This window comes from Columba livia, chromosome 10 (genome assembly GCF_036013475.1).
Source record: "Columba livia isolate bColLiv1 breed racing homer chromosome 10, bColLiv1.pat.W.v2, whole genome shotgun sequence".
NCBI classification, from domain to species: Eukaryota; Metazoa; Chordata; class Aves; order Columbiformes; family Columbidae; genus Columba; species Columba livia.
The window spans coordinates 19,785,702-19,801,904 of NC_088611.1; the positions used below are offsets into that span (position 1 = coordinate 19,785,702).

At 44.8% G+C, this 16,203-nt stretch overlaps 1 long non-coding RNA gene across 14 annotated transcripts in view; it reads right to left on the minus strand.

Annotated features, from left to right (window-relative positions):
- LOC110362649 (uncharacterized) overlaps positions 1–16,203 on the minus strand; it is a 68,142-nt gene that overhangs the window by 9,812 nt on the left and 42,127 nt on the right. For 11 of the 14 annotated variants that reach the window (XR_010475154.1, XR_010475153.1, XR_010475152.1 and 8 more), the window contains 5 exons: positions 13,653–13,876; positions 10,616–10,784; positions 8,111–8,247; positions 4,275–4,442; positions 45–432 (listed from right to left, as the gene is read on the minus strand). This is a non-coding gene — a long non-coding RNA (uncharacterized LOC110362649). Of the gene's footprint in view, positions 1–44; positions 3,778–4,274; positions 4,443–8,110; positions 8,248–10,615; positions 10,785–13,652; positions 13,877–16,203 lie in introns of all 14 variants that reach the window. The other 3 variants (XR_010475157.1, XR_010475158.1, XR_010475160.1) reach the window with 3 other exon arrangements.

Genomic DNA, 16,203 nt, shown 5'->3' on the forward strand with positions numbered 1-16,203 from the left:
AATACCTTTTTTACCACTCATATTGTCTAATCAAAGGCTTTTACCTTCCTTGGTTCAGCTTTGCAGCCTCTAGCATTGATCCAAAATCAGAAACCAAAGAGGAAAACAGGCTCTGTGAAAGGAGAACACAATTAACACACGAGCAGCTTCATTTTTGGGGGTGCCTTTAAACATTTGCACCTCTCAGTCTATTCTCCCATTCTTTTATTTTCCCTTTTGTGTTCAGGAGGTTTCTCTAAGGAAAGTCTTTATCAGCAGCTTGGGGAGAAGATTAAAGCACCTGTCACAGAGAAACAGGTTACTTTTGTGTCCGAGTTCTTAATCCACTTTATTAAAATGTTCCAAATCTTCCTTCAAGAGGAGAGATCAGAAGGACATTTCCCTGTCACCCCTGGCATGCCTTCCTTCCGGATACTTGTGCTTCATTAGAGCCTGAAAAAGAGAAAACCAAAGTCAAGGCAAGGAAAAGAAGAGAGAACAAGACTGTAGTGAGTGGGTAATATGGGATGTGGAGCCTTCCACTTCATGGTCACTGGGACTGCTCTGGCCCCAGGCTGGAAGCAATTGAAAGCTTTTCCCACCTGAAAGACACTCGTGTGAATCAAGTCAGAGATTTCTGTGTGTTTTGAATTTTGAGGTTGAAAGAAGAGAAGAACATTCGCAGTGAGCAAAGCCCAACATCCATCCAGCCTGCTGTCCTGTTTCTGGTAGCATCAAGGAAAGGGCACAGACAGGGTGAGGATATTGAGGCTGCTTTGCTGTGTATTCTACCTGCTACCACAGAGCTCAGGCTTGGTATTTCCCACTTGAAATGATGACTCTCTGTTGTTATTAAAGCTTGATGGATTTTCCTCTATGATGTTGTCTAATCCTTTTTTTTTCCTGAGTGTCCATAATACTTCTCTGTGCGAACATGGCCCTTCTGGAGCAAGACTGAGGGACATCAGCACAAGCTGTGGGTGCATCTGATCTCTAGGAGTGCCCAGTGAGCCACTTTTGGTGATGTTTAGCTTGAAGGCTTTCATATTAAAATGCCTGGAAACAAAATGTCTGATTCCTTTGGGCAGCCTTGGGAGATGTCTTCGGGGAAGCAAGCTTAGACAAGGTCTAAACCCCACCTTGGATCTTCCACCAGCTCCTCACCCTGAGATGCCTGATCCAAACCATCCTTTCCCTCCCCCTCAAGCTTCTCACATTATATTTTCACAATCTGTCTGTCATAATCCAGAAATAGGGCCACAACATAGTGCAGGCAATCAGCGAGATGCAATGTCTTTGATGGTGGAAAACTAAATTAAGGACAGGATAGGATAGAGACTGCTCCCAGTAGCCATGACAGAGGCCTAATGAGGTAACCACCAAGATGGCTTTTCCCTGTACCCTGTCTTAGATTTAAAAGGCCACTTGCTTTGCATAAGTAGCTGCTGTTTTGTAAAGCAAGTGTATATGATGCAGACACTCCTCATGCTTCCTCAGGGTACAATTACTTTCTTATCTGTCTTGTGCTGCTGTTTCTCTTCAGCTCAAGTAAGTTATCCAGCATGAGACTGTGGGGTTAATCTTTTGAGCAGGGAAAGTCTAAAAGGGCTGGAGACAAGCATGGCAGTCAAAGAAAGCGAAGAGCAAGGAGGTGACATCTTGGCAGGCGGAGACGAAGTGTAAGGTGTTCCCAAAAGACAACCATCGCATTTCCCATCAGTGCTGACTCATAAAATGGCAGGTTCATTAAAGGCAAAATACACAAAAACTGCAGCTTGAGTGGTTTCATCCCCACAAGGCACCTATGCAATTTTCCCTGCATCTTGACTCTCCTGAGTCAAGAGTATCAAAGTAATTTGATCTTAAAATGTGTCATCCTGTATATAAAACCATAGTTGAAGTCTACATTTTATATATTATTCAAATTACAGTAGCTTTTTGAGGCCTCATCTGCAATGCAGCCCTGCTTAGAGACCATCTATCCACAACGCAACAGGCAAGTCCCTTCTGTTCCCGAACCCACGAACTGTCACATCACCGGGGGACATTTCCAAAGAGCTACAAAGGTCCAGCTATGGGACCCTGTCACTTCCCTGCACTCCCAACTGCCTTCAACACCTCTTTGCAAAATCTCTGGTCAAGACAACTGGTGAATGCTGCAAGAAAGGGAGCCCAGAGCTGAGATCAATGACACCAGACTCCAGCCACTCAGCATCACTGCTTTGCCTTAATCACAAATCATCCCTTTTCTGCTTTCATAGCAGACATACCACTGCGTTTTGCACCCACTGACACTCCTGTTCCGGGTACCGCACTGTACAACAGTCTAGCCCACGGCTATCTTAGTATCCCATGTTTATCTGGTCTCTCCCGATAGCATCCACAACATATTTGCTCTATTTTCAACGCCTGTTTCCGAGCTGCTTTGAATTCCCTTTGTGCTTAGAGTTCCGCCTCTCTCTTGGGGCTCCACTCACCCTCACCAGGCAAGGTTTATAAAGCAAGGCGGTCGCTGGAAGTTGTCATTGATACGTGATGCAGAACAAAATCCAGCTCGCTCGAATGCAGCTAGATTGGCTCAGCAGGGCTGACAATAGATGAACGGGGTCTTATCAGCGACGGGAGCAGATACAACACCGGAGAAGTGTGCAGGGAGCAGATAGGAGCTCTGTGAAAGTCGATGGCCTGGCTGGTGATAGTGTGGCGGGAGGGATGGGTAATTTTTTGCTTTCCTGGTCATTTTTGAGGCTGTTGTTTTAAAGCTGGCACCTTTCTGACCAAAGCCACTGCATTAGTGGGGAAAAGAAGTAAAAGTGACAGACAAGCCGATGGAGGAGGGCTGTGACAGCAGGTCTCTGCAGGGCACATTTGTCCGAATGAGCCATTGGCTCTTGGGGTGATTTATCCCTTGCTCCAAATGCATTTGCTGAATTTAATGACAAGTTGGTGGCATTCCTGCAATTAATCCTATCAAAGGGAGGTGATTTTACACAGAGCTGGCCCTGTGTTTTTCTTTATGAGGAGAGGGGCTGCCGGCTGCTTCCCAAATGCATGGCACTACAGTTCATGGCAGTAACAGTGGGTTATTAACCAAGTGTCTTCTTCTGACATCTGAAACCAGCACAGCTAAAAAAATCACAACCTCAGGTTGTCCTAACAAGCAATCTCCAAACTGTAAATATGCAACAGCGAGAGAAAAGTGTTTCTTTGCCAGTGAAACACTTTAATGAGGGGATGGCTCAGCAAATATTTTATGCAGCTGCTTTCCCCACAGCAGATACTGAGATTTATGGTAGAAAGGGAGAGGAGAAATAAGCAATCCAGGAGGGCAGGCCCTGTGTGGTTGGGTTCCACCTCATACTCCGGTTTGGCTGCTCTGATCTTTCTGCAACTCTCCTTTCCTTGGGTAGTTTCATTAATGGTCCCATTCACTGGGGACTTATAATGTAGCTCCCAGTGCCAGAAATCATGACTTGACTAAGACAAGAAGGAACAACCTATTCTTGCAGTGGGGGTACTCATGACATATACCCAAAGCTTTTAAATATCGAGTGCTCTTTGAATACTGTTTGCCTCTTTTGGACAGAGAGGAGCAAAGGAGAGAAAGTCAATGGAGGTGATTTATTTTTTGTGACTCTGAGAAGCCTTTCCATTTTCCTTTCCATTGGATAGGTTCTTAAGCTCTTTATCCATCTGTCTGATTAAATGATATATCAGATGAATGCTAGTCACAAAACCAAAATCGTAATGCCTGGAGGCATGGGATCCAAAAGAAACAATCTTCCTGAGGATCGTGGACTAAGAGGGAAAAGAATAAGCCAAACATGCATCTTCCAGAAGATCATTCCTAATGATCAGAACCTCCAACAGCAAAGTCCTTTCACAAAACACAGTCCTTAGAAATGCTACTAGTAGCAACAACAAAAAAACCCCACCAAAACAAACTGTACAAAACTGTACATTCTCAACTGATTTACCAGCCCCCTGAACTGGTTCTTGAGCCATTCTTCCTGTCATGATGAAATTTTCACTCCCCCTAGACCTGAGTGCCCAGTTGGAAGAGAAAGTTCACCCCCTGACTTGCCCATTGGCAGCAATGTATTCATCTGGGGAACCTGCTGTATGAGTGACAGTGTTCTTATTCTGATACTGCCCCTTATTTTGAGTTATTTAATAATCACAAACCAAATAATAACAATCTTCTGACTTTGGAACCAAAATAAAACAAACAATAACAACAACAACAAAAAACCAAATCAAACAAAAAAAGTCTCTAAAAACTGTTGTTACCACACCTTGGCACTGCAAACTGAGCCATTCAGTCTGTTAGTTGCCGGGAAAAGGTTTATCCAACATCACCTCCAAAAGCACTTTCTGATTCATACTTGTTGCAAAGGCTCTGAAGAGGGACCAGCTGGACACAGGGACTTGAAGAAAGCTCCTGAAGGAATGTGAAGGTCTTGCTGTTGAGGACACACAGGTGAAAACATCAGCAGAATACATAAGATGCATTGCGCTTTCCTTATTTATCCAAAAAGCTATTTTTGTTTATTAAAACCTAGTTACTAGCTGCATCTCGCCAATAACCTGGAGTGCTTGCTTGGTTAATTTAAGCAAGCAGAGCTTTGACGAAGTAATTTTGCCATCCTCGGGGATCTGCCAGCTTATGCCGGTCTTCACTATTTCAGATGAAATTGAGTTAATTTTCGCTGAAATTGCTTCTTAGCAGACAAACACATTCCCCATCATTGTGAGCTTATGCCTCTGCAGCTCTATTATTCTTTAATTTACACACCCCGGCAGCGAGGGATTAATGCCTGAGACATACAAAAGGCTACAGTATGGAGAGGAGAAGGGGAGGAGAGAGAGGGGAGCTCTGTGGGGAATAGTTAATGGTGTTTCAGTTTTATAGTCAAAACATTTAAAGTTTGGCATTAATATGGAGTCAACTCTTGTTGTCCTTTTGCTCTGGAAATGCATCGCCTAAAGTCTCAAGGCAGATGAAAACATCTGAGCTGCTCAGCCAGGTCAGGGGTGATGGCAGGACCCTGCAGGATTGCCAGGCTGAGGGGGAAATCACCAGGATATTATTATACAAACCATTCCACAACAGCTACAGATTGCCGGGGGTTGAGGAGGTGTGAAGCAGAACAAGAACAAAAAGGCCAAATTTCACCTTTGCATCTTCCACAACACTCTTGCTTCACACACGGAGTTCCCCCAGGAAATGCCGCTGCCAAGACTCTGGGGATGCCTTCAGGTGTTCAGAAATTAAAAGACTGGGTTCTCATAAGCATTCAGTCTAAAATATAACTAGTGCCAAAGCACCTGGAAATGATTGGAGAAGGGGGATTCCACTATCTGGCTTTTCCAGAGAGAACAGGTAGGTAGAAGTGCCAAGTTCAGCAGTCCCTGTAAAGTCTCTAGGTAGATTTTAGGGTAGCAGCATTTTAATTTAGTCCCTGCTGACGACTGATCAGAATAGGAATTATGCTTTTTTAATGTTATCACTTCAGTCTTCCTTCCTTAACTAAAGAACTAACCATTTCCTCTTTTACTGTATACACCTCTGAGGTGTACACAGGTTATCGGATGAAAGATGCCAGTTCCATACCATGTGTTGGTACACATGTAGCAAAGCCTTAAAGAGATGTTTAAATTCCTTATCTTCCTTTGAATGCCTGCCCTTCCTTCCCTGACTACTACCAGTGACACATCAGTGACACAGTACCTGCCAAGATCTTACCCCACTGCCCACCCAAACAAGTTAATGCTTTCTCCTTGCTCTCTCTTCTGCTCATGAGAGTCAGACAATCACAGAATCATTCCGGTTGGAAAAGACCCTCAAGATCATAAATTCCAAGCATTACCCCACCTCTGGCACTAACCCATGTCCCTGAGAACCTCATCTCCATGTCTGTTCAACCCCTCCAGGGATGGTGACTCCACCACTGCCCTGAGCAGCCTGTTCCAATGCTCAACAACCCTTTCCATTAAGATTTTCTTCCTAATATCCAATCTAAACCTCCTCTGGCACAACTTGAGGCCATTTCCTCTCATCCTATCACTTACTACTTGGGAGAAGAGAAGCTCTCTACCAGCTGCTTTATTATTCTACCTCAAATCTTTTGTTGTTTCCTCCTTCACTATGATGCCTACCAAATCTGAACACCACAGGGAAGCTGCTGATGTGCTGGAACACTGCATCTTACACTAATACTATCTCATTGTTGCTTAACATCCAGCTCTTCTTTCTGGCTTTTATGAGATGGTAAGATCTTTGGGGTAAGGGCAATCTGTGCCTCTGGTTTGAGTACCCTGTCATCATAGGTGTGTGCCATGAAGCCTACAGATTCAGCAGCAGAAAAAGAAAGCCTTTTGCCTCCAAAGCAGGGCAACTGTATGAAATATATTCTTGTCTTTGGAATGTATATCTTGTGATATACAAGAGACTAGACAAGGAAGGTGCCTTCCAGGCAAGAACTCTTCGTATCTTCAGCCTGAGAGATGATCAAGTGAGACGTTTTCTGCTATAGAGTAGGACAGACCTCCCAGCACCCATGACACAGCAGTTTGCCTTTCAGGGTTCCCCAGGGATCGTTTTGTCCTTCTGCCAATGTCGCAGGTGTTTGGCTGTGAGGCCAGTGCAAGGAAATTTCTCTTCTCTCCGGCTTGTGGGAAACACAGCCCCATTTCTACCACCAGAAGTGACTACACTTGAGTCTTCCTAACACTAACACATTAAGGCCAAGTTTCCTTTATTTGATAATGTTCCCTCCTGAGGACTGGTAGCTGTGGGAAAAGGAGGTAAAACAGGAGCAAAAACATTCACGGAAAAGTGGTTCCATTGAGATGAGTGGTAAATAGTGAAAAGCACAGGGCACTTTCAGCTTCCTGCAGTTGGGTCCAACTTGTATTACCTGATAGAAATTCCCTCTGTTGGATCTGCACACCTATTTCTTAAAAAGACCTGCACATCAGCCTAAGAAGTTGTACTGAACCCATGGTTAGACTCTGGGCTCCCTCTGCCATCCAGGAGCAACTTTTGCCCTATTCCCAGCAAAGTTATTTCACAAATCAACTCTTTTCAGCTCAGCTGACTTTTAGCCTCATGCATTTTTATACACTCTCTGCAAGAACTAGAAGGATATTTACATTTTTTAATAAGCCTGACAGTTTGAAAGTAATTGGGGATTTATAATGGGTTTGTTTAGGTCTTTTTGTCCACTTGAATTCCAACTGCTAGTCTTAGGCCTAACAAGCAATATTATCCCTGTGGTGATGAGGGAACCTCAACAGGAGGCCCTGAAGCTGAAGCAGAAAGCACTGGCATATTTTGGTTTGTTATGTTATTTTTTTTGTTGTTGTTTTCTTTGAACCTGCATGTTAAAGCAAAAACAGCATTACAAAATTTAAAGCAAGAGCAAAATTCCTCCAGCCATCCACTGCTTGTAACTTTAGCTTCTTCCGCTCATTTTCCCAGGGGCATGTAAGACAGTGTCTGATCTATATCAAGGTATTTTTTTTTCTTCCTGGCAAAGATTTGCATTTATTTGTTCTATTATGGTTCTAAAATGATCTTAACCCTGATTCTTCTTTTGGGAGAATCAAATGTTTAGGGATAACTATAGAATTAACCTGCAAAACTCAAGCTCTGGGGTTAGATTCCTGCAGCCAAATTTCAAGGACTCAGACCTGCTTATTCCTAAAATCACAAGACAGCTGTACAGGGTGGAAGAGAGAAAGGAGTGAAAGCTGAGAACGGATCTGATCCGGTTGTGATAATGGGGTTTTCAGGGAGGACTGCTGTCAAAATCAGAGATGCCTGGGAGTCTCTTTGGCTTCCTTGGCATTGCTGAAGGACACTACAGAGACTGCAGTGAGGATTTGTCCCAGGCTCCTCTAGAGAAGAGACAACAGACCCTGTTCTGCAAGAGTACAGATATAAATGCAACAGAGATCAACAGGGCTTAGTGTTGAAATAGAGGAGGAAGTGTCCTCCAAAACCCGCAAAAAACAATGATAATGAGGAAAAAAATAACAGGACTAGCACCCCTCATTAGCAGACATCAGCACATAGGTTCATGTCAGCAAAAGAGTCATAACCAAGTGCTGGTGCTATGGGACATACCTGACTGTCAAGGGCAGAGCCTCTCAGGTCACGTGTCCTCCTCCTTCCTGTGCCTCAGACCTCCATGACATGCAGGACATGACATTGAATCGCTTCCCACACCCCACGTTGCTATTCTTTTCTCAGAGCAGCTAAAGCTGTGGAAAGAATGGCCTTCATAAGCAAAGCAAAGAGGAGTGGAGATGTTGCCATTTGCCATTCATTGCTCCTGCTTGCTCTTGACTGTGTGCTTGGAGTTGAAACCAATGCAAGAGACCTTCTCACTCTCTACAGCTACCTGAAAGGAGGTGGTAGCACGGAGGGTGTTGGTCTCTTCTCTCAAGTAACAAGCAATAGGATGAGAGGAAATGGCCTCAAGTTGCACCAGGGGAGGTTCAGATTGGATATTGGGAAATTTTTTTTATCAGAAAGGGTTGTTGAACAGGCTGCCCAGGGCAGTGGTGGAGTCACCATCCCTGAAGGGGTCGAACAGATGCAGAGATGAGGTTCTCAGGGACATGGGTTAGTGCCAGGGGTGGGGTAATGTTCGCACTCAATGATCTTGAGCGTCTTTTCCGACCAAAATGATTCTATGATCCTAAGACACACAGCCAAGAAGTAGCTTTTTCCACTGGGTCTCAGGCAGGGGATTGTGCAGCCTTATTTCCTTCCCCTGTGGAGCAAAGAGCAGCAAAAGCCACAAGGCCCTTTCCTAGTGTTTCCCAGCTCCCATAGCCCCAGGAGGGGCTTCTCCAGACCCTTTGCAGCAGGAAGCCATAGGAGCCATTCCCTGCCCTGGTACCAAGACCTGGCACCCACAGGGGTGCTGCCCACTCCTTACTGCACCTTCCCAGCACGTGCATTATGTGTCTGCAATGATGGACACAGGTCTCAGCACCCATGGGGGTGCTGGCAGGGAGCTCAGGCTGGTGGGACACACAGAGGAAGGGGTGTAGGAAGAACCAAAGACAAAGAGAGGAGATAAAGAGAGATGGGATGGGAATGGAAGAAAGGCAGCAGGTTGGCGGGGGAGAGGGGAAAGTGGGAAATGAATTGAAATGAGTTAGAAAATTCCAGGCAGATGAGCTTGAGCATTCAGCAGCTGAGATGTGGGGCTTCATTAGTACAGACCGACGGAAGATAGAGACATTAAGGAAGGAAATGTGTGACTCACAGGGGAAAATGGGAAAAACAACACACACCATAGCAGCTGCTCTGTTTACTTCAATTAAAGAACAGCTCAAAGGGTATGTTAAGGGGGAAAGGAGGGGGAAACAAACAAAGGCAGAGAAAACAGAAAAGAAAGCCAACCAGATGAAGCAACTGTTACCCTCAAGCGCTTAAATGAACTGACTCAGGCATTTGAACACAGAGCCAGCGTTCCTCACCCTGTGCCTCCAAACAGGGGCTGAGCTGCTTGCTCTGCAGAGCTGGGCAGCATCTGCTGACACCTAAATTACCAGCCACGGCCTATCTGAGCAAGGAGAGGACGACAGCAGTGGGTGACTCAATCACATCCACAACTCACAGCAGATGTGTGTTGGCCAAAGGGAAGCATTTGGCTCCAGGATGGTGGGGATGCTGCTGGCGCCTCTCCATCCTCTTGATGGAACCCCAGCTCACCTACCCCAGGCTTTGCTGCCAGCACCAGCAGCCTCTTGCAACCACCCTATGAGGATGCTAACACATTCCTTACCTCCTCCTGTGGTGTATGAGGATGCAAAGAATTCACTGAGATTGGCTTGTGCTGTTTTCCAGAAAAAAAATATGCTGACATGAACCCCAGAGACCTTAATTACTTCAGCCACACTAGACACACTGGTAGAACATCCCAGCAGTCAGCAAAGAGAGTGAGCAAGGAGACTCCCATCTCTCCCTTCCTTCACAAATTGCCCACCCTAATTTCTCAGACCTCATGGGCACTGAGAAACATTATAGTAAAAATTTAATGGATTCCAGTGAAACCCATTTTCAGCTTTCAGGTGATCAGTGTTGGAAGTGAAGAACAGAGTGGATGTGGAAGAGCAAAGGTAAGACACAGGAGAAGGAAGGGTTGGAAGAAACTTCCAATTCTCTAAGTGTTTCCTCCTTGCAACTTTCACTAGGATAAAAGTGTGTTAAGAAAGTTTTCTGTTTAGAACTTGCTAACTGCCATAGATCTCTGGTTTCTTTACTGGTTCCCTCACAGAAGAGGTTTATCACTTCGCTCCAGCTGTGACACCAGCCTGCAAGGGTTAGTTGCTTTGCTTGGTTGACTGAAGCCTCAAATCTGGAGGCTACTGGGTCAAATCCCAACTCGTGGCCTTCCCAGGTGATCAGAAGAGACAACTTCACAATGTCAGAAAAGGTCTGCTTTCATTTTTGGTTGGGGAAAATCTTTGTTCAGATTTTATCCTTCCTTGCTTATCTTTGTGGATGCTTCCCAGTTCCTGGATGCAGCAAATCCATGACCCTTGGCTAACTCATTCCCCATACGAGCACAGCAGTGGATTTCATGAAAAAGTCCTGTGGTTTTGGGATAATTACCTGCCCAAAGTCTCAGATGGAGCGCCTAGATACACGCAAACTCCCAAACTCCTGACATTTATCACTCTAAAGAGCAGCCAGCGGAAAAGCGGCCCCTATCAGATAAGAGGTGTCAGTCAAGATTTCAATGTAGTCGGCTGCAGCTTGAAAAGGACACATCACAGTGTATCTGCAGAAAGAAACACAGTGAATGTTAAATCTCCACAGCGTGGGAATTAGCACAATGGATCCCATCTCCATATGCGATAATGGGAAACTCATCATTCTCTTACATGAACTTTAATGCCAAAAAGTTACCACAAAGAACCACTGAGGACACAAGGGCTTTTTCTTCAAAGCTTCTGAGATAGGCAGCATTAAATGCGTTTGCTTTGAGCTGACTGTGTGTTAAGCTTCCTCTCTGTCCCTTCATCTCTCCCCAATCAAGCTGTGTCTCAGTCAGCACCCAGTTGTTAAGTTCTGGATGGATTAAAGAGCATGAGAAAGTGCTTTTCTTAGAAAAGTGATGTTTATCCATCACTCATCTGGGTGAGTGTTAAACCTCAGATCCTCTGCTCCTCTAATGATCGTTGCATGGCGGTGCATTCCGAGTCTTTGCTCTGCACAGTAGTGGGGATGTTTGATCTAACAGCTTCTCTTTGCCCAAGATCTAATCTGAATTTGGATCATCCTTTGGGGTTTAATTGCATAGGATTTTGGTGGCAGTGCAGCAGGACCACGGAGTGTATTGGCAAGAAGAAGAGGACAGGAATTCCCCACATGGCCTGACAGAGCTCAGGAGGTTTTGATACTATTTTGGGTGGAGGAGAAAATGTTTGAAGACAAAAAGCCCAGCTTTCCTTGTTCAGTGCTGAAAACAAAAAAAAAGAGGGAAGATAATGTCTCTAATCAAATTCTTAGAATTTGTGCAGGCTTCCAACTAATACCAACTTAGAAGCAGCATTGACCGGTTTCAGACCCTCTCTGGAGGAGATGTGGGTGGACAGGGATCAGGCTGATGGTAAGTTAGCAAAACTGCAAAATTTCGACACTGCATTAGGCATAATTATGTGTGTCAGAGATGACATATTCCTGGAAAATTTATGTTGCAGAGCTAACGGAGAGGGACTCTTGCAAAACCCTCCTGATAATTTCTGGATGTCTCAGGCCTATCTTGACAGGCAAATGATGACTTGCTGTGCAACAGGAAGCTCTGGTTTAACTACAGGTGGTGTTGGACCAAACAGTTTTGCTTTTCTTGATCTGGAAATGCCCATTTTCTGTGTTTTGGGAGTGTCATCACTTAAAGAGATATAAGAAATATCACGTCATAAAATGACCACCCACCAGTGATCTCCTCTGGTCTGTCACCTCCACTGAAGGGCAAATACTTCATTACAGTAAGGAAACACACGATAATGCTGGGCTGCCTGGTAAGATGAACACCTGGTTCCACTTCTTCTCAACCCTTCAGATGATTTATGCATGAAAAAATTAGATGTTTTCCCCCCAAAAAAGGTATCCCTGTACAGGATCCAAGCACAGTACTAAAGATAACCAAGAAATACATGCAATAATTGAAACATGACTTTCAGGTTGAACCTCTTGCTAGCCCAGCAGTGCAACGACGATGTGAAGTTTCCACCCAGAACAGCAGCTTTCCTCCCCACAAAAGAAAGGTCAACCAGACTAAGCCTAAGTAGAAAAGAAAAGCCTGTGTCAGAGCAGGACACAAACCACAGAGCTTCTCCTCAGCTCTTATCCTATTAGATCCCAGTGCCCGCCCTGCCTGGGTGGATCTGGAAAATTGTCTTAGAGATCCTAGACAAAGATAAACTGTGCCATGGACATATTAGCATGAGCCAGAGCTGACACCCAGGTATGTGAGCGTTGCATCAGAGCTTTCTAACCACTCTGCAGATGAGGGGTTTTTTCTCGCCCAGTAGCACTTCCAGAATTGCCACCGGACCACATGTTGCCAATTCCAACTTTACACATCCGGAGGAGCAGGAAGGTCGGTGCTTGGTGCCAAAGGAAGGATGAAACATTGAAATCCTCATTCAGCTGAGATTAAATTAAGGGAGAAGGAATGGAGCAAACTAAAAGCAGCGAGCCTTGGATGAATGCTCATTGTCTTTCCTGGGAGCTTGGGTTGAATAAGAACAGAGAAGTCTGGGATTTGGCAGACTGTATGCAAAATGTTGTGGAACTACTCCTATGTGCATGCAGCTAGTTTTCATGCATAATATATATAGGAGCACACCATATGTTTAAAGCATCAGGCAATCAGGCCAATCTTGGATCACATTATAAAGCTTTCCTACAGTGTTGCATTTGTTCTAAACAGATGCATTTCTCCTTGCCCCCCCGTCTCTGCCCGCCCCCAGCTTCCCAGCCTGCCAACACTCATTTATAAAGAAACCAGGTGTCCATCTTTAAAAAAAGAAATAAATCAGTATCCAAAGGAATCTGTCCAGAAAGTGCCCATCTCTGCTATTTTTGTTTCAGACAGGAAATATGTTGCCAAACAAACTAACAAACGGACAAACAAGAATCAAAACAAGAAAAAGGGAAACATGAAAACTCATAGGAATTAGGTTCTGAATTCTGCAAAGCCAAATGCTAATGGCGCCAATCCTCAAATGTAGAGAACAGATTAATTCAAGAGCAAAAAGAGCACCAATGAGAGCAGATATGCTCTGGATGAAACAAGTCTTGCATTGGTTATGAGAAGGGCTGGATGCTCTTGTCTTGAAAGTGTATGGTTTGATTTTCTATTAATTCATCAGCAGCATCGCAGATCTCAGGGGCTTATCTCTGCTCATTATAGGTGCTTTGCATATATGGTTGGAAAAGAACCACCATCCGATTCGTCTCGTTGCTGCTCTCTGCTGTCGCTGTGTTACCCTACTAGGGAGATTTTGGCAGATCGCTCCGTATTCCAGGGGCTCTGCCGGACCCTGGCTCAGCCCCAGCAGGTGCTGAGTGCCCTGTGCTGGCTGGGAGAACAGCCCAGCATCTCCCAGCGAGCTGTGGAGGAAACCCAAAGCCAACCCACCTTGTGCACATCACCCTCAGGTGAGTGAGAGCAGCTCCATCCTCCTGCAGTGCTTCAAGAGATGTTTCCTCCGTCAGTCCCTGGGGGAACTGCAAAACCAGCTCGCAGGGGAAAGCCCCCGGGCTGAGCAGCTGGGAAACGCTCGCAGCTGGCTCCCCATCCTTCACGCGGAGTTCCCTCCACTCGTATGAGCTCTTAAGGCCATGTTTTATATCCTAATTAAACTGAAAGAAAAGGAATTGGATAACAGTCTAAAAGATTTGCAAGCTACATCTATTTCAGAAAATGACTCATGTTCCCACTAGTGTAGCTCATCAGGTCCAGCACATGCTCTAATGTGTGGGACTAATAGATTTGTAACAGTGATATCTAATATGAGTCTGTTCCGGTTACATACTTATCATGGGTCCTCGCAGGCTTTCCATCAAAGCCGCTGAATGAGAGCACTTTTTTATTAAAGAAAGAGGAAAAAAACCCTCTTTGCCCATAAATCACTCAGCACATTAACCCCCAAAACAATTCACTGAGGCAAGGTCATATTACCCTTACATTAATTCAGATCCTTGGAAAGTTCAGCGAGATGAGAAGACAAGACTAAACACAAGAGGCCGCATCTTCAGCTGCCATGAATCAGTTGAGAATCCAACCATATATCTAAAGAGAGCTATAGGAAATATATAACAATTTCTTTACAGTCTTGGGGTCTGGTAATGATGATCCATATATTGCTTTATTACTTGAGATGTAAGGGAGCGACTACAAGGACAGATGACACTTGGCAGGAGAGAACGGGTTTTACAGCCCTGTGGGAAAAGCCCTTTTGATTTCAGTGGGCTTGACTTTGTCCCGTGGTGCTGGGAAGCACCATAGTTAAGTGGAGGAAAATATTGTATTGCTTTGTTTTATTTCCAGGTGGCGTTTCAGCAGGACAGGTCCCGGTGCCAGCCTCAGGGGGGAGCAGGACATAACGAATCAAGCCACAGAGGGACAGGCTTAAGTGAAATATCGTCATGATGCTGCTGCTCTGCCTCTCCATTGTGTCCCATCCGCTGCTCCGAACAGCAAAAGCTGCCAGCTCTGAACCCTGTACAGTGTGCTGTCCCTTTGATACCGCCGCTCTCTCCTTCATGTTTACACCCTTCAGATATTTTTAGGCCTTTTTTTCCACACGCAGAAGTATGGCGTTGTCATCTTGTAGCCTCGTTTAGCGGTTTGAGGCTTCCCACATAAATCAGTTTTTCCGAACATCTGATCATTTAGTGATCAGAAGGCAGAAGAGGTGGTCTGGTGGCTTTTCTTTTAGCTTCCTCCCATATCTCATTATCTAGTCACGTTGTGGTGGTCGGGACCAAGCATGTTGGTTAGTTCAGAGGACGAATGGGAACCACATAGAGAAGGGCTGTTTCCTTCCCACAGCATAATTTGCCTCCACAGAGGCAAATGATTTTGTTTGCAGTAATATACTATTTCAGACTCCAATTTGTCATCTGCTGGCACCTCAAGGACCCTTTCTGTACCTTACCTGGAACTGGTGGAAAATAGGTTGTCAAAACTGTTAATTTCTGATATAGTTGGATTGGGAGGGTGTTCCCTGAAAACACCTCATGGTTTCGGATGAATTCTTTTTGATGGAGGTAGCTTGATTTTTAAATTATTTTTTACCAATCTTCTCCCCAAGGGAAATAAGGTTTTAATACGCTTCACCTTGAGGCCCTCCAAATCCCTTCTTTTTGTGGATTGTCTCAACTATTTTGGATAACATTTCTGTACATACAAATATTTGGAAGGTTTAACAGCAAGCAAATATCGAATTACAGTAACAGACTTGTGGGCATGCTCTGGTCCAACTAGACAGACAGCTAAGCGCTATAATATGTTTTGTCAAATAATTGTTCCCATAAAACTTCATTCTCCATAGTGGTCATATTATCCAGCTCAAATCCTTGGTCTTTCCTTAAAAAAAATTCTAAGAACATGCTTGTTTTCCCCCTCAGGCACCATTAAAACAAGCCACCCCAGATCATGAAATAGAAATGCATTCAACCCATTATTCTGGGAAGAAAAATCTGTTTCTGGCCAAATCCAATTATGTACCATGTTTGTAACTTAATTCCAGAAGAATCCTTTAGAGCCAAATAGGTCCCCATTAGCCTTTTGGGGCTGTTTCTTAGCAAAAAAATCTCATATTGCCTTAGTCCCTCCTTCCTGTCCCACCCTTGCAATGAACTCAAACAACTGGTAAATCCAAGTTGGTTGTTGACATGAAGGTGAGAAGTTGGGTGGTGGCGAGCAGCATGGCAATTACCAAAGGCTTGACAAGGTCTCTCCTCATCACCCATCTCTGACCCCCGGTGTTTCCCAACACAAGGCGCAGCTCCCAGGGCATCAGCATCTCAACTGGGACCCAACCATGGGTTGGCACTTCACTCTCCATCAGGTATTGACCCCAACACCGTACATGACAGCTCTTGCTACTGAGAAATGCAATCCTGCCTCTTTACGGGCTCAGTGGGTTATGGAGGGTGGTGTGTAACCATAGAAACGATGTCGT